The 26,788-nt window shown below is 39.8% G+C and overlaps 1 pseudogene across 1 annotated transcript in view; it reads left to right on the forward strand.

The window, feature by feature from the left end:
- The first annotated feature begins 7,538 nt into the window (after positions 1–7,538).
- Positions 7,539–26,788, forward strand: part of LOC148870260 (uncharacterized) — a 34,950-nt pseudogene continuing 15,700 nt past the window's right edge. The window contains exons 1-4 of the transcript XR_016107993.1: positions 7,539–8,576; positions 10,492–10,683; positions 10,801–11,040; positions 24,068–24,285. The product of XR_016107993.1 is annotated as an uncharacterized LOC148870260 (transcript). The remainder of the gene's footprint in view (positions 8,577–10,491; positions 10,684–10,800; positions 11,041–24,067; positions 24,286–26,788) is intronic.

Below are 26,788 nucleotides of genomic sequence, written 5' to 3' on the forward strand. Positions count from 1 at the left end.
ACCAAAAACCATATCCTTTTTGTCGTTCTTCACAAAGCCTTTAGGTTGAATCATATAAACCGCTTCTTCAATATTACCATGCAAAAAGATAGTCTTAACATCTAACTGCTCCAACTCCAACTCAAGTACTGCAGTTATACTTAATATAATAAGAATAGTGCTTAATCGAACAATAGGAGAAAATATTTCATTAAAGTCGATACTTGATTTTTGTGCATATCCTTTTACAACTAGTCAAGCTTTGTATCTTTTAACATTTCCATTAGTGTCTTTTCTGACTAATGGCCTTTTGACCCTTAGGTAGTTTGACTAACTCCCAACTTTTGTTTTTCTTTTGAACTTCAATTTTCACCTCCATAGCCACTTGCCAATAATAAACATCTAGGCATTTGCATGCTTCCTGATATGAATAAGGCTCATGCTCTTCTGTAATGCAAGCATAAGCTGTTACATAATCCTGAAGCCAAACAAGAGATCTTGTAGCTCTCATTGATCGACCTTGATCATCATGGGTTTCTCCTTCAAAATTTTCAACGTGATCTTCATTAGTTTCATCAACAGTTGCATCAATTTGTTGCTCTTAAATCTTTTGAAAAGATTCTACTTCAACTTTCTCCGTTGTCATAGAGCTTGATTTTGTATTTTCTTTCTGCATCAAATCTTCATTGAAAATAACATCTCAACTAATAACTATCTTGTAAGTAGTAGAATCCCACAATCTGTACCCCTTTGTACCTTCTGCGTAGCCAAGAAAAATACACTTTTTGGACCTTACATCTAGCTTGGTCCTCTGCTCCTTAGGATTCTAAACATAAGCATCACAACCAAAGGTATGTAGGAAAGAATAATTAACAAGGTTTCATGACCATACTTTTTTTGGAATTTTGTAATCAAGTGCCATAGTGGGAAAGCGATTTACTAGATAACATGCTGCTTTGACTGTTTCTGCCCAAAAGCACTGCTCTAGCCCAGTTGCTCTTAACATGCTTCTAGCTCAATCCATAAGTGTACGGTTCATCCATTCAGTAAACTCCGTTTTGTTATGGAATTTGAGGAACTGTATATTGTCTCAAAATGTCATGCTCACTGCAAAAATCTTCAAATTCATTCGAGGTATATTCCTTTCCATTATCGGTTCTCAAACACTTAATTATTTTTTCCTTCTGATTTTCAACTAGAGTTTTGAACTTCTTAAAATAGAAAAATATATCACTCTTCCTTCAGAGCATATACACCCATACTTTCCTAAAGAAATCATCAATAAAGGAGACAAAGAATAAAAAACTTCAAAGAAATTCCATAGTAGCTTCCCATGTATTAGATGTATTAGATCTAATACCTCTCTACTTCTAGCTTTAGACTTAGGAAAAATAGCTCTATAGTGTTTTTCAAATAAACAATATTCACAAAAATTCAAATAAGTAGATTTTGACCAAGAAGTACCTTTAGTCCTTACTTGTTCATATGACCCAAACGTCTATGCCAAATAATGACGAAATTGATCACAGCATTTGCAACGATGGCCTCACCGACCATGATATCTCTAATCAAGTGATATAACTTTCCTTGTAATTTTCCCTTTGCAATCATCATAGCTCATTTATCGATCTTCAATTGGTCTTTTTCTCCAAAAAAATTATAACCGTCCTCATTAAACTTTCCCAGTAACAGGAGACTTTTTCGTAGTTCATGAACATGTCGTACACCAGAGATTGTACGAGTGATGTCGTCAAACATAGTAATTCTAACGTCTCCAACTCCCACTATTTTACATGTGTTGTTGTTGTATGCAAACAATCCCATTATCGCATGATTGGTATGTGTAGAACCAATCTTTGCATGGTGTCATATGAAAAGAAGCACCAAAATCTAATATCTAGTTGTGCTTTAAGTTTTCACATGAATCAATATACAGTACATCACCATCTTCTGATGAATCACTTCCTTCTCAAATATTTCGTTGGAAATTATTTGAAACTGGATCTTTGTTAGAGTTGGGCCGATTTTGATTTGCTTTGGGTTGCCTACAAATATTTCCGAATGTGACCATTCTTACCATAGTTCCAACACTTGTCCTTTCCTTTTGCCTCTTGATTTGGATCTCATTTGATTTTTGTTATAATTGTTTCTCTCATTTGATCTACCTCATACCATCGTTGCATCACCTTAAGAGCTCTCACCAACTTTTCTATAAGATTCTTCTGTGAGCAATGTATAAATAGTAGATTCTAATGATAGATCTTTGGTATTGCTCAAATTCATTATCAAACTATTCCAAGAATCTGGCATAGAGAAAAGAAAAAAGCAACATTTTCTTCATCATTAATACATACCTTAACATATGCTAATTTGCTTATTAAAGTGTTGAACCCATTCAAGTGTTCTTGCATGGAGGCTTCATCCTTCATCCTTAGGTTGTAGAGTTGTCGTCAGAGAAAGATTCTATTGGACATCAATTTCCCCTCGTAGAGATTCCACAACTTGTTCCATAAACCTTTGGTAGTGGTTTCCTCGGACACACTGAATAAAACTTAATGTTCTAAAGCAATAAGAATATCAGTCGTGGCTATCTAGTTTTTCTTCTCAAAATCTTCATCCTTCATATCAGTAGGCTTCTTCTCTTTTCCTTGTAAAGCAATTGCACAATCTTCTTTCACCAATACAACATGCATCTTCAGCTTCCATACTACATAATTGGATTCATTGAATTTTGGTATATCAAACCAGGTAAATCTTGTGCTTGTCATATTTAACACATGCAATATTATAGCATCAAATATAGATTTTGGTAGAACCCTAGAACAAAATCATGAAGCTTTGATACCAATTGTTGGAATAGCACAACGGATAATATAATCTGTATGTGCATAGAAAGAAACAAATGCAGATAGCAAGAAAGCGAAAGAAAGAAAGAAGAGAGATAAAACACCAGATTTAACATGGTTTGGCCAAATTGCCTATGTCCACGAGCAGCAGCTCGGAGTTTTACTTCTTCATTATAAATAAGAGAAACAATATTAAAAATGACCTCACCAGAACCTTACTCGTACCCAACACCCAATACACCCAACACCACACTCCTCTCAACACACTGTATACATGTACACAATGAAATGAATAAGGAATAAAAAATAAAGGAGGAAGGACCCCTATTTATACTTGTAGAGAGGGGTATAAAGGGGATTTTGATGATTTAATTACATCCACATACTTAAGTGGTGAAAATAGTCTTCACCGCTAAGTAATAAGAAAAGGTGGGCTTTGACCGATAGGCCACCAATTGTAGGGGTGAGCAAACAGTTTATTAGGTTAAAAACCAAATCGAATAAACCAAAATTTTAAATAAAAAATAGAACCAAAACTGAAATGTTGAAAAACCAAAATAACCGAAACCAAAATTTTTGGTTCGATTTTCGGTTAAAATCGAATTTCAACAATATATATATATATATTATTATATATTGTAGTGTATATTTTAATATATAATGTATATTATATATTAAAAAATACATTATACAATGTATATAATAAATTATATATTTTAATACATAATAATATATTTTATACAAATTATATATGTATTATATGTTAATATATATTATGAATAATAAAGTTCGGCTAATTTGTTTTTTTCGGTTAACCAAATTTCTAAACATGAAAACCGAAATTTTACAAAACCGAAAAAACCAAATCGAAATAACCAAAAACCGAAACCAAAATTTTTGGTCCAGTATTTCAGTTTTAACCTAATAATGCTCACCTCCAACTGATTGTGATTGGTGGGCCACTGTTTTGTTAATTCGATGAGACACCGACTGTCTCACTGGTTCTACTTTAACAATACCTCTAACTGTACTTTGATAAGAGACCTTCACATTAACTTAGATCTCATGAAAAATGAAAAAAGAAACAACTTTTACATTGAGAGCATAAACCAAACATTGAACTAAACTGTACTTTGATAAGACCTTTATTCATTTTGTCATTTTCTTTAGTGATAACTAGACTGCACTCCACCTCAGAAATCCTATAAACCGCATCTTACTCGTAGATTTGGCATCGATCCACAGTGAGGATTCATCCCACTTGTACGGTGGAGCTATGATTTTTGGAGGTGGATTGAACAATAAATTGTACTTTGATAAGACCTTTTCTTTACTGTCTCAATTTGCCATTTCTACAATTGAGGATTATAAAATTAATAAAGTGAAGAGTTACTTTAATATTTCTAGGCTTGTCACATTTTATGGGAACCATTTCTCATCCCTTGAGCAATTCAATCTTATCTCCCAATTTGTTATCTTGTCAAAACCTAGATGGCAATTTTCCACTTTCTTATTGGATACCCAACCTCCTTGAACCCTAACCTAATCAAGTCAAGGATGGAGATAGGGAGTGAAGTCCCCGACATGCCTCTAATGCCAATTATATAAATATACAATAGGGATTTTTAGACTGCAATCCTCCTCATAATTATGATTTGAACTGCAAACCTAAAACAATTTCAAATTATAAACAACTCCACCTATACACATACCCGCCCATGAATTGGCATCAATTCCGAGCTGGCACCTACCCCACCTGTACAGTGGAGCTAGAAATTTTGGGGGTGGACTGAACAATAAAAACCCTATATATGTGTGTGTGTGTGTGTGTGTGTGTGTGATGCTGCTCAATCAAAGGTGGTGCACAAGTTGAGGAGAGCCATCAAATAGTTCTTGCCAACAGGGCAGTGCCGAGTTGCAAGGACAAGGCCGCGCTTCAAGACTTGTGATCAAGAAAGGAGAAGTCAGAGACCCGAGGAGTTATCCCTGAGTAAGTACTCTGATGCTCAAGTCAGTAGGAGGTGGTAGATGGTCGGGCCAAGCTATAAGGGTGCTGGTCCGAGCTAAGTAGCAGTATGGGTGTTAGAAGTCGGATCCCTTACCTTGAGCATGGAATACCTTCTTATAGCCGCAGACCCATGTCCTGGTCAGATTGGGCTCCCGGGGTTGTTAGGATGAGGCAAGCCACCGATGTATTCGGGATAGAGTCCTAATCCTTGGTGGAGTTGTCTTCCTTACTCCTCTTTATTCGTAGTTACGCTTATCCACGCCATGGGTAGCTAACGTGGTTGAGGGGATAAGATGGGGGGCCACAGTAATAGCGTAGCTCAGCCTAGGCCGCAAAATGAGTGCGTGCTGCGGAGCTAGCCGAGCTATGCCAATGTGGATGGGCTGACCGAGCGATGACTAGGTGGCCACATGTCTCTCTGGACCAGCTTAGCCATGACTCGAACACCACTCTCCCAGTTCTGAAGTCGAGGCATGAGGTGTTCGGCCGAGGTGTAGCACGACAGGATGCCTTGTTCCTCGGTTGAGGAGCTCCAAGTCGAAGTCTAGTTAGTTGGTATGGTTGAGCGTCTGGTCCATTTGATGTTCCTCGGTGTTTGCCAGAATGTGAGGTCCGCACAATGTGGGTTGTGGCCGGGGAGTCCTTCAATCGTTGATTGTAGAACTCCAAGAATTCTAACTTTGGAATCCGAACACCACTCCCCCAGTTTTGGAGTTGAGGATGGGGAGTGCTTGACTGAAGTGTTGTGCGATTGTGTAGCTCGACAGGGTGTTGAGGTGTCGAGATGAGCTTCGACGTCCATCTTCCTGGTGGAGTTGAGGAAGGGCTCTTCGTTCCTTGGCTGAAATGCTACGTGGTCTCTTAGCTCGGCCGGGTGTCAAGGAAGGGCTTTTTGATTCCTAGTGGAGGGCGAGCTTCGGTGTGCCGAGCTCCAAAGTCTAGGGCTTAGCTTGGCCGAGTGTCAAGGAAGGGCTTTTTGATGCCGGTGGAGGTTGAGGTCACTGTGATACTCAGCCATGGTGTGTCGAGCTCCGAAGTTGGGGGCTTATCTCGGTCGGGGCCGAGGAAGGGCTTTCTGATGCTGGTGGGAGGTTGAGCTTCGGTGTTGAGGTCACTATGATGCTCATCCATGGTGTGCCGAGCTCCAGAGTTGGGGGCTTAACTCGACCGAGTGTCGAGGAAGGGCTTTCTAATATTGGTGGAAGGCCGAGCTTTGGTGTTGAGGCCACTGTGGTGCTCGACCATGGTGTGCCGAACTCCAGAGTCGGGGGCTTAGCTTGGCTGAGTGTCAAGGAAGGGCTTTTTAATGCCAGTGGGAGGCTGAACTTCGATGTTGAGGCCATTGTGGTAGGGGACCTTAGAGGTGCCGAGCTACGGAGTTGAGGCCATTGTGGTGCTTGACCATGGTGTGCCGAGATCTACAGCCTCCGACTCCATAAAATATTAGGATATAGGTTATTTATGGATATTGGGATCATAGATGGGTAATATGATCCACGCTTCAAACCCGTCGTATTATGACTAAATTAATATTATGATAATCCCTGCCCCCCATTGATCAAATGTCTTGGATCCACCACTAAATTGGTTTGATTGCGCCCTAATGTAGATGTAGTGTTATGTATGTAGGAAATTCAAGCTCAAGCTCAAGGAGTTGTGCACTATAACCATAGGTGTAATGTGGGCTATGTTGGGCTGACATGTGGTCTTGGGTGTGTGGCGTGCCATACCTACTTGGCCCAAAACCCCTTATATGTTTGGTTTGAAGGAAAAGGTAGGGAAAAGAAGGGAAAGGTAGAGAAACTTATATAAGGTTTGTAAAGGTTTCCCTATCTTTCCTACTTTTTCCTTCAAACCAAACATAGTGTAAAAAGAAAGCTCGTGCCATGAGCCCAGATGGGCCAACCATGTGTGTCATGATATTTTTTTTAGAAAATTAAAATAAATAATAAAAAGTTTAAATATTTTTTTTAGATATTTGGTGAAATGCACTATGGTTTTTAAAATCGAATTGGTGACTAAACCGGTTAGGGGTTCGGCTTCCAGTTTGAACAGTTCGACCGTTTGGCTAGAATGATCGACCCGTTCTAACAAAAAAAATTTAAAAACGGTCAAAACTGTTTGAACTGTTAAGCTGATTCAATGGTTTGCTGACCAAAATCAACGATTTTGGGGAAAAACGAGGTGACCGATTCCTGGTTTTTCCAGTTCGACCGTCCAATTCAGTGAAGTTTTGAAAACCATGAAATGCACCATGGTAATAACCCCCATCTCCCCAAAGTCAGCGGTGTATATGCTGGAGACACACATTTAACATACCGACTTAAACAATATAAATAAGAAATTAAAAAATTTGAAATTTTATATGAATTTTGATGTATACAATTGTTTTATATTATATGAAATAATAAAACAAATTAAAAAAAATACCACAAAATTGGAAATTAAAATTTATATTCTTGCCAAGCCGCTATAAGGGCCGTGCCATGCCGGCCCGCAGGCCTCAAAACCCAAACCCGACACGTCCCGGTTGTAGTGACCGGGCCTCAAAACCCAATCGGGCTGTAGTGACCGGGCACGGCAGGCGGCACGAAAACACTTCAACAAAACACTTAAACGTGGCAAAACGTTGCGAACACTTCACGACAATCTTTGAACGATAGCCGGCAGAGAGTATTTTTATATGCCGGGAAAATTAATTGCACGAAAGAGCAGTTTGTCAACGTGGAAGAATCTTCGGCGTCCACATCGATTTCCAGCAAATCGGAATCACCAGCAAATACTGCTTGAGACCACTATTTCAAAATCCCTTCTCCCTTGCGACTTGCGACTTGCGACTTGCGACTTGCGACCTGCGACCTGCGAGCTTCGTTAAGAGCATAAGGTATACAACAAAACAAAGAGCTCGAAACAACCATTAATGTCGAAGACTGTTAAAATGCTTGTTTGTGTTGGTATCCGATACATATAGGCCTGCAGCAACGATTTCAGCATCCACATCTCGGTCGAAAAGAAAAAGAGCGTTGATACTGAATACTTTTTTCTTTTGGCCATTTTCTATCGATTCACTTGGAGGGATCTCGTCCGTTGATTACTGGCCGGCTAGGGTTTCTGCAATTAAACGAAATATTTTCGGATCACGCGATTTAGTTTTGCTTTATATAGGTTCGGAAGCACTGCGGTTGCCGATGTTCGACTTGTGCGTTACAATGAGCTACAACACTTGAGTTTGTATCTCTATTTCGTTTGTGTTAGATCCATGGAAGCAGATTCTGAGAATTTGATGTTGTGAGTCTGCAGTAAGGTGTTTACTTAAGGAATGTCAGAGGTTACGGCTTCGAAGTCATGGTCAGAGGAGATCGCGAGCCTTGTTGAGGACACAGGGATAAGATATACCGACGACGGAATTGGAACCGCTCTGACAGCCGGGGAAAAAAAGAGGACGGACTTTACCAGTAGTGAGGGGCTTGGAGGCGATGCGGCTGAAGTAGAGAGCTTTAAGGACCAAGTTAAAGGATTTTTGAAGGCTGTTGCTGAAATGCTCCATGAGTTGGCCAGGGGTTGCAGGGATATAGTGCAACAGACTCTTGGGAACGAGGCTTCATTTATTGCGCAAAAGGTGGCAGGTCCCTGGGTAAAGGTTTCGAATAGATTAAGATTCATGAACGAATTATTGCCGGAGGACCGGGGTCCAGCTCATGCGTGGCCGGTTGTGTTTTTCGTTTTTATCCTTGCACTTGCAGGTAGTTTAGGCTTTCTTTGTATAATTACTTACATTATATAGGTACAGAAGTTCTGTTACACATTCCAAATCATGTTGGAAAGCAGGATATGCTTATGAAAATACTGTTACATTGTTGCAGTTGACGAATTGCAGTATTTTTGGCAACAGTTGATTTATTAGATTTGAATCTACTATGTAATTTAATGCTCTATTCAGCAACATTCATACCCAGGGCAGTTTATAATTATGCGAGTACTTAAGGATCAGTTTGGAAGGAGTACAAATACAAATACGTAGAGTGCAAAACATTGTGTCTTGTATTATTTTGTATGTATTGGCATAGTACATATTTGTATTTATAGTCTTCCCAAACTGAGCATAAAACACTATGTTCATAGAGCAATACCACGAGGCTCTGTCTTTGGTCATTTTTCTTGTAGAAAACATCAAAGTTGGTAAATTGAGATAATTAATACTATTTTTTTTTTCTTTTTGATCAGCAATAACGATCAGAAGAGTTTTATTTGGTGTAGAATGAGAAAAAAACCTCCCTTATTCAAGGTATCAGGTGAAAGAAACAAATCAGATGGCATATAAATATACAACCAACAGACAATGGCATTATAAAGAGAACAATCAAATAGAAAGTGCTAAGGAAGCTAATAACTAAATTCTCATTATAGACAGGGAATCTGCAAGGTTGCGATGGACCTAGGGATCCACCTGAACAAGCTGGTCATCTTAATTGCCAATGCTCTAGCTTCTAGCCCATCTAATAAAATCCCAGAGGGTTCAGTGGCTGTCTGAATTAGAAAGCATCCACTTAATGACTACTTGGTTCTATCAAGCATTTAAGCTAATTACTGTCACATCCATCATCAATCTGACAAAATACTTTTGCGGTTTTGCCACATTTCAGTATCTAGGAGCATATAGAAGCTTTCAAGTGAAAGAGGCAAATCAGATGACATAAATATACAACCAATAGATGATTACATTATAAAGAGCACAATCAAATAGAAAGTGCTAAGGAAGCTAATTACTAAACCCTCATTATAGACAGGGAACCTGCAAGGTTGTCGTGGACCTAGGTGTCCACCTGAACAAGCTGGTCATCCTAATTGCCAATGCTCTAGCCTATCTAATAAAATTCCAGAGGGTCCAATGGCTGGCTGAATTAGAAAGCATCCACTCAATGAATACTTGGTTCTATCAAGCACTTAGGCTAATTACTGTCACATCTAATCAATCTGACAAAACACTTTTGCGGTTTTGCCACGTTTCAGTATCAAGGAGTACATAGAAACTTCCAGGGAGGAGAAAAGACTTTTGTTGCCAATGTATCAAAACAGGTCGGTCATCGGTGCTGTTTCCTGTACCTAGTAAGTAATAACCTAGATGAGGGTTTATATACTAGCACTTGTTGCAATTGAAACTGGAGACCAATTAGTATATGTTTTTCCAACAAATCAGAGAAAGCATCTATTTTTCTAGCCCCTAAAAGTGCTTTGAGAAAAAGAAAAAAAAAAAAGAAAACCTCATTTTGGTCATGGTGGAGTTTGAAGATGAGCATACCAGTGTGCTGAAAGTTGGGTTGATGTAGATAACCTTTTTCTAGTGTAGGACCATGCTTGTCTTGTGTAATGGTGTAAAATTGCCATTGTAATTATGAACTCTTTGCTGTATCTCCCCTCTTTCACTTTAGGTAATGGATTATTCTATCTCAGTTTCAGAAATGAAAAGAAGATAAATAATATAAAATTCTTTTTGATCACATGCACAAGTTTGCATATGTGAATCCTTGTTGAAATAATGAAATTTGTTAGTCTGCTTAATTAAGAACTAACACTGACACTTTCCATCAGTGTCATTATCATTGCTCTGCATTCTTTTCTTGCTGAGTATCAATTTCTGACAAAAGTCAACATCTGCAGTATTGAGCATAAATACTGGGCGTGATAGTACAGTTCCACAGACAAAGAAAGTGTATGTACATCCTCCTAGTGCTAGCCGCTTTCAACTTCCAGATGGGAGATACATGGCATTTTATGAGCAAGGTGTTCCCACTGATAGGGCTAGAGTTTCCATGATTGCTCCACATTACTTTCTTTCCTCCCGACTTGGAGGTGAATCAACTATTCAATTAGTGAACTATGATATTATCAGAACCTGCAAAGTTGCCTAAATCAGCTTATTTTTTTTTGTCCTGATGAAGTTTTCTGTAACCTTCGGTCTGTGAACAGGGATACCTGGAATTAAAGAATCACTGTTGGAGGAGTTTGGTGTTCACATGGTTACATATGACCTTCCTGGCTTTGGGGAGAGTGATCCCCATCCTAACAGGAATCTTAACACATCTGCCTGGGATATGTTACCTGTAGCAAATGCTATTGGTGTAAGTGACAAGTTCTGGGTGGTGGGTTACTCAACTGGAAGCATTCATGCTTGGGCTGCACTGAGACGTATTCCTGATAGAATTGCAGGTTTTGAACTTCTCTTGTGAATTGTAATTATTGGTTTGCATGCCTCTCATCAAGAAATAATTGCCTGGTGCAATGGTAAAGCCTCAGGCTGACAAGTGTGATAATGTCGGTTTGAGTCTGAGAGCAACCACTTTGTAATAAAAAATACCCAAGGTTAGGTGTGTAACTCTGTCTCCAGTCCACCCCTCCCAAGACCCCAGATGGTTGGGACCATCATTGGCTAATGGCCTTTTGTGTTTTCCTTATTAGTCTGCAATAGTGCCTAAGGATCAGTCTAGTTTCATCTAACAAAAATACTTTTCAGGGATTAGGCCTTTCAGAAATCAAACGTTTCTCTATAACGCGCTATTTTGTCTCAGATTTGCATCATTTGTACCTGATGCAAAATACAGTGCAAATTTTGTATCCCAAAAACTGATGAAATTTGCACCACCTTCCTCCTACCCTACTTTTCTCTCATATAAAGTGGGCATTACATCATTTTACTTCCTATTCTGCTCTTCCCAAATAAACAATCTTCCTTCTGCTTTCATTCTCTCCTATATAAAGTGGGGGCCACATCATTTTACTCCTCATTCCTTGAAAACAAACAAAACAAAGTCAGATCGGAAGTAAAGTATCCAGAATTTATACTCATGCCAGTTGAACTCCCTTGCATTTACACCAGTACAAATGAAATTTGCACTTCAGACAAAAAGAGCCTAAAGGATTTTATTGTGGAAGAATCATTGTAAATGAACTTATTTTAGTCATGACCTTTTAGTTTTGCCCAAAATTTTAGAGTTTATGTTTCATGATGCCTGCAAATACCAAGAAAAGGACAAAAAGAATGGTTTCCTTTGGAGTCTTGAATGTTTATTCAAGCAAATACTGGGCTTGTTTGTGTAATATGTGCTTAACAACAAATATTTTCGTTCAGTAGTGAAATTTGATATTTGAGCTTATTGTGAAAGATTAGATTACTGGAGCTGTCTTCCTAAAAGTTTTTCTCCCCAGCAAAATGCAGTCCTGCTGAGTACTATCTTCCTGAAATTAGAGTATTTTTTCCCTATCGATAACTGTTAAAAAGTTGTATCAATTGTGAGAAAGAATGATATACAAAATTAAGTACATCTTCCAACCTCTGCTGCCTAACGCATAGCCTTATGCTTTTATACACTCCACCTAATGATCTCTTTCCTTTGTGCTCCTAGTTTGGCTAGCTCATCAGCTAGCCATTTACCGATTGTTACCAATCTTTCCTAATAGTTGAAAAACAGTCCTATAAGTAGGGACTGTGTTTGAAACAAAGAAAACTAGCAAGAGAGGATTAGAGAAGAAGAGAGAGCTGCGGCAAGAAGGGTTAGAGGATGAAGAGTTCGAACTTAACCTCCCTCTAACTCTCTAATACACTTTTATTAAGTTAATCTTTTAGTAATTACAAGAGAGGTCCTTAGTTGGACAAGAAATTACAAAAGAGGAACATAAAAGAGTATGGGCCCAGAATAAGGCCCATTACAGAGAAGAACATAAAGATAATATACAGTAACAGCTTATGGGCCATTCGGCCCATCTTCTCTACACTCCCCCTCAAGCTGAGCATAGATGTCAATCATGCCCAGCTTGCCAGTGTCATGATGAAGTCTTGCCTTGGAGATGCCTTTGGTGAGAAAGCCTGCCAATTGTCCTTCAGAGGTAACGAATGGAAGGCACACTTCTCCGGAGGAGACTCTTTCTCGAATAAAATGTCTATCAACTTCAATATGTTTGGTTCGATCATGTTGTACCGGGTTGTGAGCAGTGTTGATGGCATCCTGATTATCACAATACAACATCATGGGTCTGTCATGATCAATCCCAAGTTCTTCCATTAAGGACCTTAGCCACAACAATTCCGAGACCCCATGTGCCATGGCCCTATACTCTGCTTCTGCAGAAGATCTGGCCACAACAGATTGTTTCTTACTCCTCCAAGAGACAACATTACCAGCCACCAGACTGCAATATCCTGAAGTAGATCTTCTGTCATCCATATTTCCAGCCCAATCAACATCAGTATAGGCTTCAAGTTTCAAGTGGTCATGCTTGGTAAATAGGATTCCTTTCCCTGGAGAGCCTTTCAGATAGCACAAAATCCGTTCTGCTGCTGCCATATGAGTATCTCTAGGAGCATGCATGAATTGGCTAATGCAACTAACAGCATACGCAGTATCTGGTCTAGTCATGCACAGGTACAGAAGCTTCCCAAGAAGTCTCTGAAAAACCCCTTTGTCTTCCAACAGAGTTCCATCTGTAGCTGAAAGTTTGTGACTCATATCAATGGGAGTTGCAGTTGGTCTTGCACCCAGTTTTCCAGTTTCAGACAATAAATCAAGAACTTATTTCCTTTGGGAAATAAGGATCCCATCCTTGGATCTGGCAACTTCTATGCCAAGGAAGTATCTCAACTCCCCCAGATCCTTAATCTCAAATTCTGTACGGAGGAAAGACTTAAGAGCCAGAATGCCTGAGGCATCATCACCAGTCACTATAATGTCATCAACATACACAATGAGATACACTGCCAAAGATCTATTTTTCTTCACAAACAGAGTATGATCCGACTGTGTCTGAACACAACCGAATTTAACAAGTGCAGCTCTAAATCTCTCAAACCAGGCTCTAGGAGATTGTTTAAGACCATAAAGAGATTTCTTCAATCTGCATACCTTTCCTTGCATATCTTTCCCATACATCCCTGGGGGAAGACACATGTAGACTTCCTCATGTAAGTCACCATTCAGAAATACATTCTTTACATCCAACTGATAGAGAGCCCAATCAAAGTGAGCTGCCAGAGATAAAAGAACCCTCACAGATGTCATCTTGGCAACAGGGGCAAAAGTCTCTAGGTAGTCAATCCCATATGTCTGTGTATAGCCTTTTGCAACAAGCCTAGCTTTGTACCTCTTAATAGTTCCATCAGCCCTGTATTTAATGGTGAAAACCCACTTGCACCCAACCAGATCCTTCCCTTCAGGCAAATCCACCACCTCCCAAGTACCATTTGCATGTAGAGCATCCATTTCGGTTTCCATGGCATCTCTCCATTCTGGAATCCCAAGAGCTTCTGAGACTGACCTAGGAATAGGGTTAGAAGCAACAGAAGAGAGATAGGCAAAGTATGAAGGAGAAAGCAGGTCATAAGAAAGGTGTTTGGAAATGCAGTGTGCAGTACATTTCCGCTTCCCTTTCGTAACAGCAATGGGGACATCAAGGTCTGGAAAAGATGATTCCAAAGGAGTTGAAGCGGTACCTGTTATCTCATCTATGATTGGTAATGTATGAGCTTCATCTGTTGTAAAGGAAACCATTTGCTCATTCCTGGATCTCTGCCTTTGATACACTTTGGGATTATGGATAGGGCGAGGGGGTAAAGAAATAGGGTCCTTGGGACAAGAGGTATGAAGTGATTGATCCTCTTTTGACTCATTTGGTGAGGATACAGGTTTGTCAAGAGACTCAACTGGGACAGGAAGAGGAAGAGCAAAAACTTGTGATAGATTCTCCCCCTGTGGACAATGTCCATCCTGAGAGGAACCATAAAAAGGAGAAAGTTCATTAAATGTAACATCCATAGAGACATGTCGGGTGCCAGTCTTTGGATCAAAACAACAATAACCCTTTTGTGTGGGGGAGTAACCAAGGAAGATACATTTGTGGGCTTTCGGTTCAAACTTGTGTCTTTGCACACTTGGGATGTGAACATAGCGGGTACAGCCAAACACACGAAGAGGAATTGGGAAGAGATCCTTGTCTAGATGAAGAAAACTGAAGGGGGATTTAAATCCTAGTACCCTGGATGGCATACGATTTATGAGATAGGTAGCAGTAAGTATAGCATCACCCCAAAATCTTGTGGGAACATGTGAGGCAAACAAAAGGCTCCTTGCAACTTCAACAATATGTCTATTTTTTCTCTCAACAACTCCATTTTGTTCAGGGGTTCTAACACAGGAGCTTTGATGAATAACCCCCATGTCTGAAAGATACAAGGATAAACTCTTCTCAAAATACTCTTTTGCATTGTCAGATATGAAAACCTTAATTCTGGTACCAAATTGAGTTAGAACAAGCTCATGAAATTGCCTCACAAATCTTGGGACTTCATCCTGGGATTTCATTAAGTATATTCAGGTGAATCTAGAGAAGTCATCAATAAACAAGATAAAATATCTGTAACCCCCCATAGAGGATAAATGGTATGGCCCCCACACATCAGAGTGCACAATATGAAAAAGAAAAGATGATCTTTTATTGCTCACAGGGTAATTTTTTCTACAATGCTTTGACAACTGACATGACTCACAATTGAGACTGGACAAACTGACTCCCTTAAACAGTTTTGGAAACAAATGGCTTAAAATAGAAAAAGGTAAATGACCCAACCGACAATGACTCAACATAATTTGACTAGCAGACTCTGAAAAAGTAGAACCAAAAGCAACATTCTTGAGATGATCAAAACATTGGCCAGGGGTGTCGAGCAAGTATATTCCATTCGCTTCATGGCCACTCCCAATCACCTTTTGAGACTTCAGGTCCTGAAACACACAGTGAGAAGGGAAAAATGTTACACAACAATTCAATGATTTGGTCAGGCTACTTACAGATAACAAATTGGTATTTAATTTAGGCACATGAAGAGTGGAAAATAAGAATAAGGAGTTTGTAGCCTTGACAGTTCCCTTGACGGAAATAGGGGCAAGAGAACCATCAGCTAAGGTGATTTTGTCACGGCTAGGAAGTAAATCATATGAAACAAATAAAGTGGAAAGGTTGGTCATGTGATCAGAAGCACCTGAGTCTATGATCCAAGGGGTTTTGTGTTTACCTGAGGTGGATGCATGGTTAGCGGAAGCCCTTATACCTGAGTGAGCAAATGCAATGGTGGCTGAACTTCTAGAAGGGATGGATGATGAAGATGCACTTTCTAGAGACTAATCATCTTTCCAAACTTCTCATATTCAGCTTTCATGGCTGCCAATTGTGCGCTGGTAGATTGGGATGCAATTTTCAGCACTTGTCCTTTGAATGTTTCGACTTCTTACAATATTCACACACCACTTCCTTCCTTCCTGTGCCACTGTGAGCTTCTGTAACCCCTTTGGGTTTAATTCCCATATTTGCAAAATGATCATTAATACCAACTCCTTGAACCTGCACTTGCCTTCTAATTTCTTCACTGCTGACTAGAGTATATGCTTGTGACAATGAAACATCTTCCTTGGACAAGATGTTTTGCTCTGTAATATCATATTCAGAATTCAGCCCTGTCAAGAACTCAAACACCCTATTCCGTTCAACCAATTTCCTGTATGTTTCAGCATCCTTAGGGTATCCCAAGTCACAGCTTCTATCAAATCAATCTCTTGCCATATAGATTTTAAGATTGAGAAGTATGCTGCAAGTGACTTCTCCCCCTGTCTTAGATTCTTCACATCACTTCTCAGTTTGTAAGCTCTAGCAACATTCAACTTCTGGGAATAACTCTCTGCAACACTATCCCATATCTCTTTAGCCGAATTCATCCACAGATAATGTTGACTGATCTGTGGCTGCATTGAGTTCACAAGCCACCCAATCACAATGTAGTTTTCTTGTACCCATCTCTCATAAGATGGATCATCCTCTGAAGGAGCTTTCTTGTTCCCAGAAATAAAACCTCATTTTCCTTTGCTACAAATATGGATTTTCACTGATTGTGACCAAGCTAAGTAATTGGTCCCATCAAGCTTGACTGTAGTTACAGCCAGCATAGAATCGGTTGGGGTTCCCAAAATCTGCCTATATTCAGCAGTATTCTTGTTTTCTAAGTTTGAGAAATCCATCATGCAGAGTTCGGTGGTAGTTCTTTCTTTACTGTTTCAGCCTTCAAAAAAGACACCCAGCAACTTCCAAACACAAGGTATTTCAGATTTTAACAGCCGATGTCCCCAAGAGGAAGACAAAAGACCACAGTCCTTGAGGGACATTTTGTCGAACACTTAGTGTGCAATACTTAACAGCCCACTGTTTACTGTTTCAGCCTTCAAAGTATAGGGCACTGTTTACTGTTTCAGCCTTCAAGAAGGGGCTGAAATGAAGATGAGACTAGTATCACTTAGTTTTAAAACAGTCTCAACAACTTCCCTACCCAATAATCAGCCGAATAGGACCTCCAAAGCAACCCAGAAATTTCTGAGTAGGAGTAGTCCAGCAACAGTGGCCGAATGAAGTAGTCTCAGCAGTAGTGATTCCAGAGGTATTTCGGCTACTTGACAGTCCAGAAAAGAAATAAAAAACAACCCAGAAATCTTTGGATTAAATCAAACTAGAGGATAACCGAATAGCTGTACTGTCTCCAAGGAAACTTCGGACCTTTTAACAGTACAGAACAGTGAAAAATTAACCCAGAAACAACTGAGCAAAGACTTACAGCAAGAGAGTCTCTGGTTTGAACAATAAACCAGGCCGAACACTTGTCCTCTAGGATGACTTCGAAAACCCTTTTCTCTGATTTTAAATCAGGCAAAGCAACTTGTTCTCTGATTCTTCCTGGCCACCGAACCCTTCTCCAAGTGTGTATAAGCTTGGGAACCCTCCAATGACCTCCAAGAATCAGGCGGATGACTGTAAACTCTCAGCCCTAGAACCTCCTCATGTAGTTGGCTGAACTAGAACCACATGAGGGACACGCCAAGTTGAAAAATAGTCCTAGAAGTAGGGACTGTGTTTGAAACAAAGAAAACTAGCAAGAGAGGATTAGAGAAGAAGAGAGAGCTGCGGCAAGAAGGGTTAGAGGATGAGAAGTTCGAACTTAACCTCCCTCTAACTCTCTAATACACTTTTATTAAGTTAATCTTTTAGTAATTACAACAGAGGTCCTTAGTTGGACAAGAAATTACAAAAGAGGAACATAAAAGAGTATGGGCCCAGAATAAGGCCCATTACAGAGAAGAACATAAAGATAATATACAGTAACAGCCTTTGGGCCATTCGGCCCATCTTCTCTACACTAATGTTGATTATTTTCATTTCACAACTGTGTTCGTTCCTGAGAGAGATGAGAGAGAGAAGAGAACGTAGAGGAGAAGAGAAGAGAGAGTCGATTGAGACTCAAAAACTCTAGGCTGGTTGTTCCCAACTTCTTATTTATATTCACTTAATGTAATAAGAACTGAAGTTACAAGAATGCCCCTAGCAGTTCCAAATAACAAACAACTAACAAGAAAAAAAAAAGAAGCTAACTGTCAGCACCTAGATAGACTAGGCTGACAACATACCAACAGCATACTAACACAAAACCAAACAACAGACTAACAACATACTAACACAGAACCAATAAATAAGATTCACAACACTCCCCCTCAAGTTGGGCTGTATATGTCTATCATGCCCAACTTGTCACACAACTCATTGTGTCACGAGCATGGAAGTCTTTTTGTGAGGACATTAGCAAATTGTTTCTTGGAGTTGACATAAGGGATGCATATTTCCTTTCTTTCCAATTTTTCCCTTATGAAGTATTTGTCGACTTCAATGTGCTTGGTCCTCTCATGTAGGATTGTGAACAGCAACTCCAAGCTCCTCTAGAAGATTTTTAAGCCAAATAACTTCAGCCACCCCATGTGCCATAGCCCTATACTCCGCTTCAGCACTTGAACTTGCTACCACATTTTGTTTCTTGCTTTTCCAGATCACTGGGTTTCCTCCCACAAATGTGCAATACCCACTTGTGGACTTTCTGTCATCCACCACACCTGCCCAATCAGCATCTGTAAAGACTTCCACCTTTAGATGATTATGCTTACTGAATAGTAGACCTGTTCTTGGATACTTTTTAAGTATTTAAGAACTCTCTCTGCTGCCTCCAAGTGAGGTTTCTTAGGAGAGTGCATGAATTGGCTCAGGACCCCAACTGAATAAACAATGTCTGGATGAGTCATGGACAAATAAATCAACTTCCCCACTAACCTTTGGAACTGTTTTACATCTTTCAGAGGTTCACCATCACAATTACCCAATTTGTGATCAACATCCATAGGAGTATCTGCTGGCCTTGCACCGAACTTGCCTGTGTCTTGTAACAAATCAAGAGTGTACTTCATTTGAGAAATGAAGATACCATTTTTTGAGCGGGCAACTTCAATTCCAAGAAAATACTTTAGAGGGCCTAGATCTTTCACTTCAAATTTAGACGCAAGGAATTGTTTCAATTGTTGTATTTTTGAACTCCAATTTCTTGTAATGATGATATCATCCACATACACTATCAAAACAACAACCTGTTCCTAACATCTCTTCACAAAGAGTGTGTGATCAAACTGACATTGCTTGAACCCTACTTGCTGAACCGCCATATGAAACTTAATGAACCAAGCCCTGGGAGATTGTTTCAATCCATAGAGAGACTTTCTTAGCTTACACACCTTTTCACTTCCCTTGGCACAGAATCCCGGGGGTTGAACCATGTATACCTCCTCCTCTAGATCACCATTTAAAAAGGCATTCTTGATGTCTAATTGATGCAATTCCTAGTCAAGATTAGCAGCTAATGATAGAAGAACTCGAATTGAGTTCATCTTAGCTACTGGAGCAAATGTCTCATCATAGTCAATTTCGTACACTTGAGTGTACCCCTTGGCTACCAATCTTGCTTTATATCTTTCAATTGTCCCATCTACCTTGCGTTTAACTGTAAACACCCACTTACACCCCACTGGGTGTTTCCCCCTTGGAAGATCTACCAATTCCCAAGTTTGATTTTTATGGAGGGCATTAATCTCCTCCTTCATAGCATCTGTCAATTCAGGGTATGTTAAGGCTTCTGCAACATTTTTGGGTACAGGGATGCAATCAACTGCAGATAGGAAGGCTCGGTATGAGGGGGAAATGCGATCATAGGAGACATACTTGGTGATGGGATGTTTGGTAGTGCATGACCTGACTCCCTTTCTTTGAGCAATAAGAATGTCAAGGTCATCCACAATAGGAGCAGGGGTATCAATAGGTGTAGTAGGGTTTTGATTTACCTCATGGGAGTCTGACGGTGTCAGATGCTCAGTGGTTGGTAGCTCCACATCTCTGTCACATTGCTGATCTCTACGGCGTGTACGTTGGAAGAAGGGGGCTAGGTCCGGAATAGAAGGAAAAGAGACTTGGCAAACCTGAACTTGCTTCTCGTTTTCCACACTACTCTCTCCCTGAGGAGAAGCAGGGAAGAACGGTTCAGACTCAAAGAAGGACACATCCATAGAGACAAAGAATTTATGACTAACGGGATCAAAGCACCGATACCCCTTTTGAGAGGAGGGATACCCTAGAAAGATACAAGGAATGGACCGAGGGTCTAACTTACCTCGAGACGGAGACAAATCATGGACAAAGGCACGACAACCAAAGACTCTCATGTAGTTCAGCACTCTGGAGGGCATGCGATTAATGACACAAGTAGCTGCAAGTATAGCATCCATCCAAAACCTCTTTGGAACATTCATGTGTAACATCATCCCTCGAGCTACTTCAAGAAGGTGTCTGTTTTTTCTTTCAGCAACACCATTTTGTTATGGTGTTCTTGCGCATGAACTCCTATGAATAGATCCATGGGAGGCAAAGAACTCATTCAGCTCACCATGGAAATATTCCTTAGCATTATTTGATTGGAAGATCTGTATTTCGACATGGAACTGCATAAACACCATCCTCTGGAAGTCTTTCATAATCTTTGGAACTTCATCTCTGCTACGCATCAGAAATACCCATGTATATCAGGAGAAATCGTCGATCAAAGTGATAAAGTACTTATACCCGCCCTCAGAGGTTATACTGGTAGGCCCCCATACATCATAATACACAATATGAATAGGAAAATTGGATCTTTTATTACTTGAATGAAAAGTTGTTCTACATTGTTTGCTCAACTGACATGTTTGACACTGAAAATCTGACACTGAACATGACTTAAAATAAAAACGGAAACAAAGACTTCACTATTTCAAAGGAAACATGACCTAATTGACTATGCCAAAAAAAATTTGACTCTTATTCGACTGACTACATGACTCCGAGGACAACACCAAGAGACTAGCTTTGTTGTCGAGAATATAGAGACCATCCATTAGGCTTCCTCTACCAATCGTCCTCCTAGAAGTTAGATCCTGAAAAACACATGAACCAGGATCAAAGGTTACACTACAGTTTAAAGAGTTTGTGATGCTACTGATTGAAAACAAATTTATAGGAAGTTGGGGAACATGCAACACACTATTTAGGTTGAGGCCATGGGGAAGGGATATTGATCCTTGGCCTACAATGGAGGAGAATGATCCATTTGCAAGCCTCACTTTATCCCTTCCTGACAAAAGGCTATAAGTCTAAAACAAATTTGTCTTACTGGCCATGTGGTTAGAGGCTTCTGAGTCAATGATCCAAGGGGAATCAATGGAAGTAGTGACATGGAATGCAGAAGCCGCATTACCTGATGTAGATGCAAATGAAGTAGTACCAGTGATTGAACCATCCATCTGTCGCAGAGCCCTACCATATGACTCTAAGTGATCTCTGAAGGATTTCAAGATATCTTCCTTGGGGTCAGAATTAGTAAAGTGGTCCCGGGTAGTATCAGCAACCTAAGTATCTTGGGTTGCCACATGTGCTGCATTAGTGTTGTATTCATCTTCTTCTGACCTTGCACTTTACCCTATTCTTGGTTCTTCACTGCCTATTTGGGCTTCCCGTGAATTTCCCAACATGTGTCACGTGTATGTCGCGAGCGCCGATAGTGGGTACATAACAACTTGCCTTTATCATCAGCCTTCTTGGAGTCACTTTTCTTCCCCATATTGTTATTACTCATTGCAGCCAATGCTACCCGTTGCTCCCCCTCAGTTGTAACCATCACACTCCGCCTACTTTCTTCAGATTGAATAAGGGCATATACCTCTTGAACTGATGACAACTCTTTGCTTCCTAAGATCTGAACTCTCAAGGGTTCATAGGCAGGGTTCAGTCCCAACAAGAAGGCAAACACACATTGCTAAGAAACCAGCTTCCTGTAGGCCTTAGCATCATCATCATGTTTCCACTCTATAGCCTGATAATGATCAAATTCTTTCCATACGGAAGTAAGGGCTGAATAATAGGCAGACAAACTACGATTTCCCTGTTTACAGGAGGATTCAACTTGCAACTAGTAAATCTTGGCATAATGCCTTTGCTCAGAATAGGTGGTTTAGGCTTGTTCCCAAATCTCACTCACGGTGTCTGCCCATATAAAGTTCTTCTTCACATCGGGTTCCATGGCTGCAAGGAGCCAAGGCATCACCATACTGTTTTCTTGGTCCCACCTATCATGTTCAGCTGTTTCACACTTGGGTTCTTTCACTCTACCATTTATGTAACCAGCTTTTCCCCTTGCTGTTACATAAAGTTTCACACTTGTAGCCCACTCCAGGTAGTTCAGGCCATTTAAAGGGGTAATTGGCATGGGAAATATCATGTTTTCACCCCCCATACCAGCTGTACTACGAGTTGGTGTAACTCCAGATGATGCTGAATCATAGTTTGCCATTGGAAAAAAAAAGGGACACAAATATACCAGAGCAGATTCCACACAAACAGAATGCTAAACTCCCAAGAATTTTCACTTCCGGAAGGAGAAAGATACTGCTGAAATCAGTTCAGCAATAGTTCGGCCCTTAGAATAGCCCAGAAATAAGTCTAGAAACTAGTCTACTAACAGGCTACTGAAGACAGTCTACTAACAGCAAGAGTTCGGCCATAAGCAGTCATTAAAAAAAAAGAAACTACTAACAGTTCGACCACAGCACATGAGAAAAAAAACATACCCCTGTCCAGCGCCTGTACGAAGGTGTAAACCTCAAAACCAAGGCCTTCTCAGCCCTTCACAGCATAGACCACAGAGAAAAAAAGGGGACACATACCCCTGTCCAGCACTTGTAAGAAGGTGCAAACCCAGAAAAATATTTTTCACTGCATCGAACTAAGAGAGGAGAGTCATTCCAGCATCGCCCTCCTTCTGTTAGGGTTTCCTTGGTGTTATGACCAAGGAGGAACCCAAAAAACAACAGCCGGAGGAACTCTGAACAGTCCGATAGAATTCTTGGTCTTCCACGTCTAAGAGATCAAGAGAACAAAAAAAAAAAACTGAGATTCAGATGAGAAAAAACAATTTTCGAGCCCAGAATTATTGCTCTAATACCATGTGTTCCTTCCTGAGAGAGATGAGAGAGAGAAGAGAAGAAAGAGGAGAAGAGAACGTAGAGGAGAAGAGAAGAGAGTCGATTGAGACTCAAAAACTCTAGGCTGGTCGTTCCCAGCTTCTTATTTATATTCACTTAATGTAATAAGAACTGAAGTTACAAGAATGCCCCTGGCAGTTCCTAATAACAAACAACTAACAAGAGAAAAAAGAAGCTAGCTGTCAGCACCTAGATAGACTAGGCTGACAACATACTAACAGCATTCTAGCACAGAACCAAACAACATACTAACAGCATACTAACACAGAACCAATAAATAAGATTCACAACAACCAATCAAAAAGTCATTTCCATTTCACATATTGAGCCATCATGCTAGAAAATCTATGGAACTATACACTGGTCTTAAGTCAACAGGAAGAGTTATATTGTTAATGTTATTGTTCTCTCATTATGGAAGTTGTGAAATTTTCTTTTCTTCAAGGTGCTGAAGCATCCAATTGCATGGGCGCAGTTACACGCCTAAAATAATGGGTGATATTACATTACATGTTTTAGTTTTCACTTAGTTTTTTTATTGATAACTGATGTAACTTGTATTAATATGTATGACAACAGGGGCAGAAGACCCTCCTTTACAAAAAATTCTAAGTGAAATTCAATGATGTCTGTGGGGTAAAAACATGGTTGTTCTGTTACTAATTAAAAAATGACTGATCAACATTGACAATTTTTTGCATTTTCTGTCATTAACTCAAGATACATGATTTCTTGGGAAACATAAGGCTTTGTATACACTTTTGCAGGTGCAACCATGTTTGCTCCAATGGTTAATCCTTATGATTCAAAAATGAGTAAGGAAGAGAGCAAAAGAACTTGGGAGAAGTGGACACCTAGAAGGAAAATGATGTACTTTCTAGCCCAAAGGTTTCCAAGTTTACTTGATTACTTCTACAAACGGATCTTCCTATCTGGAAAGCATGCTGAACTTGACAAGTGGTTATCAGTATCACTAGGGAAGAAGGTCACTGCATTTCCCTGTTCAATTTGTTGCGCATGATCCAAAACCTTTGTACTTGCACATTAACCAATTGTAATATCATTACTGAGTTATAATATGCTTTAGTTGTGATTGTAATTTTTCTGTCTTTCCCTCAGTTGGAAAATAGTGTTTTAAGAGGCATATGACACTTGTGACCGAAGACCTCAAAGCTCACACATGAAAGTGCAATTCACATTCCTTTTTTTTTCAAGAAAAGGCAATGTATAATTATATTTAATGATGAAAATGGGTGTGAAACCTTTGCAGTGTGACACTATACAATATGGGCATTCACAAAAATTGTAAAGTACTGTAATTACAAAAAGAAAAACCTCTGTAGACAGATTATAAGTTTGTCTTAGAAAAGATTTTTTGGTTATATTTCAGATCATTTTATCAGTTTGAGAGGATCTATTTCCAAAGATTCTACAGTTCCTCTACATCCAGATGGTTCAGAAAGCAGCAGCGGGAATCATGAACCATATGGTCCTCCCCTCACTAGAAAGACCCTCAGCGTACAATTCACATTCTTTACACCATGAGATCCCTTATGTGTGTGTATATTTTTGTGTCTATGCTTCAGCACATTTAAAACTGTACGAGGTATTATTAGAGCTTTTTGTAGTTATTAAAGGGTTTATAAGAATGGGTTCACTTTCATTTATACGCTCTTCCTATATAAAGACTCCTCTTGTACATGTCTGTATGTTTTTCTTAAGATAATGGTACTCATGAGTCTTATGTCTCATGCCTCATGGCTTTTGCCTTGTGCATCTAAAGGTCCTTGTGCCTCACACCACACTTTTAAACATTTTTTATTTTTTGAAAAGGTAAGGTAATTTATTAAAATAAGAACCACTACAAAGGAGCCTAGGCCATTAGAGGCTGCCTAGAGCCACCACAAATTACAGATACAACCAGTTCTGAGATCTAAACAACAGACTCAAATTCTGATTTTTAAACAACTCCGATGCCGACACCCAGGACAGAAGTTTACCCACAGCTATTTGCACCATTTCCTCTGAAGATTTAGCTTTGCCCTGAAAAATTCTGTTATTTCTTTCAATCCAGATAGTCCAAAGCACAGCAGCCGGGATAGTCTTCCAAACCAAGATACCTTTCTTGCTGAAACCCTCAATCTGCCAACACAACAGAAGATCCTTCACAGAAATTGGCATTACCCAGCTGATTTCCAAAGCTTGGAGAAAACGCTTCCAAATATAATTCGAGACTGAGCAATATAAGGCCAAATGTTCAGTAGTTTCTACTACCCCACCACATAAGCCACATGACATATCCGAAATCTGAATGCCACGTTTCACTAGATTAACTTTCGATAGATATTTATTTAAAGCCATTGTCCAGAGCAAAAACTTCACTTAGAAGGATGAATGCGCTCCAAATCTGCCTAGCCGAATTATTTTCCTGACCTGAACTTATCAACTTACTGAACATAGACTTAACAGAAAACATGCCATCAGCTTTCCATTTCCATCTCCAAGCATCCTCCATGTTTGGGTCAATCCTCTGGTTCTGGAGCAGGCCCAACAGAATTGCATACTCCTCAATTTCCCAGTCAAAGAGGCGCCTTCTACAAGTTAGGTTCCAACTGAAAGAGTTACCATCCACATTGAAATTCTCAGCCACCAAGGAGTCCTGATTTACAGAAATTTGATACAAGAGAGGAAAGGCATCTTTCTGACACACTTCAGAACACCAAGAGTCTTTCCAAAATTTGATTCTTTCCTCATTTCTCAAGTTGTAATCGATTCATTCCTTAAATAAACTAGCGTTCTTCATTATACCTGTCCAAATGGAACTTATCCCTCTTGAAATAGGAGAATTGGATCTCCAATCACCCCAGTCCACTCCATATTTGTCCACAATCAGCTTTCTCCACCAAACATTTCTTTCATTTGCAAATCTCCAAAGCCATTTACACAGGAGGGTAGAACTGAACTTCTTCAATTTTCTTATTCCCAACCCTCCAACTTCCTTAGGAAGACACACTTGATCCCAGTTTACAACATCAACCTTCTTCTCCTCCCAACCTCTCCAGAGAATTTTTTTTGTAGTTACTCCACTCTGTTAGTCACTTTGGAAGAAATAGGAAATAGGGAGAGGTAGTAAGTAGGTAAATTAGAAAGAGTACTCTTAATCAAAATCACTCTCCCCGCAAAAGAAAGGTATTTAGCTTTCCAGGAAGCCAATTTCTTCTCCATTCTTTCAACCACTGGATTCCAAATCTGAGAGGAAGTATATTTAGCTCCCAGAGGGAGCCCCAAGTACTTGACCGGAAGATGGGCAGTTTGACAAGCCATAACCTCTGCACAAACTTCTAGATTTGTAACAAGACCTACAGGGATAATCTGAGATTTACTCAAATTAACCTTAAGGCCAGACACCACCTCAAACAAACTCAAAATTCCAAGCACCACCTCCAGTTGATCAGGGGAAGCATCAACAAAGCATAAGGTGTCATCAG

Source organism: Nelumbo lutea, chromosome 2 (assembly GCF_056320005.1).
Source record: "Nelumbo lutea isolate HS-2025 chromosome 2, American lotus-T2T, whole genome shotgun sequence".
NCBI lineage: Eukaryota > Viridiplantae > Streptophyta > Magnoliopsida > Proteales > Nelumbonaceae > Nelumbo > Nelumbo lutea.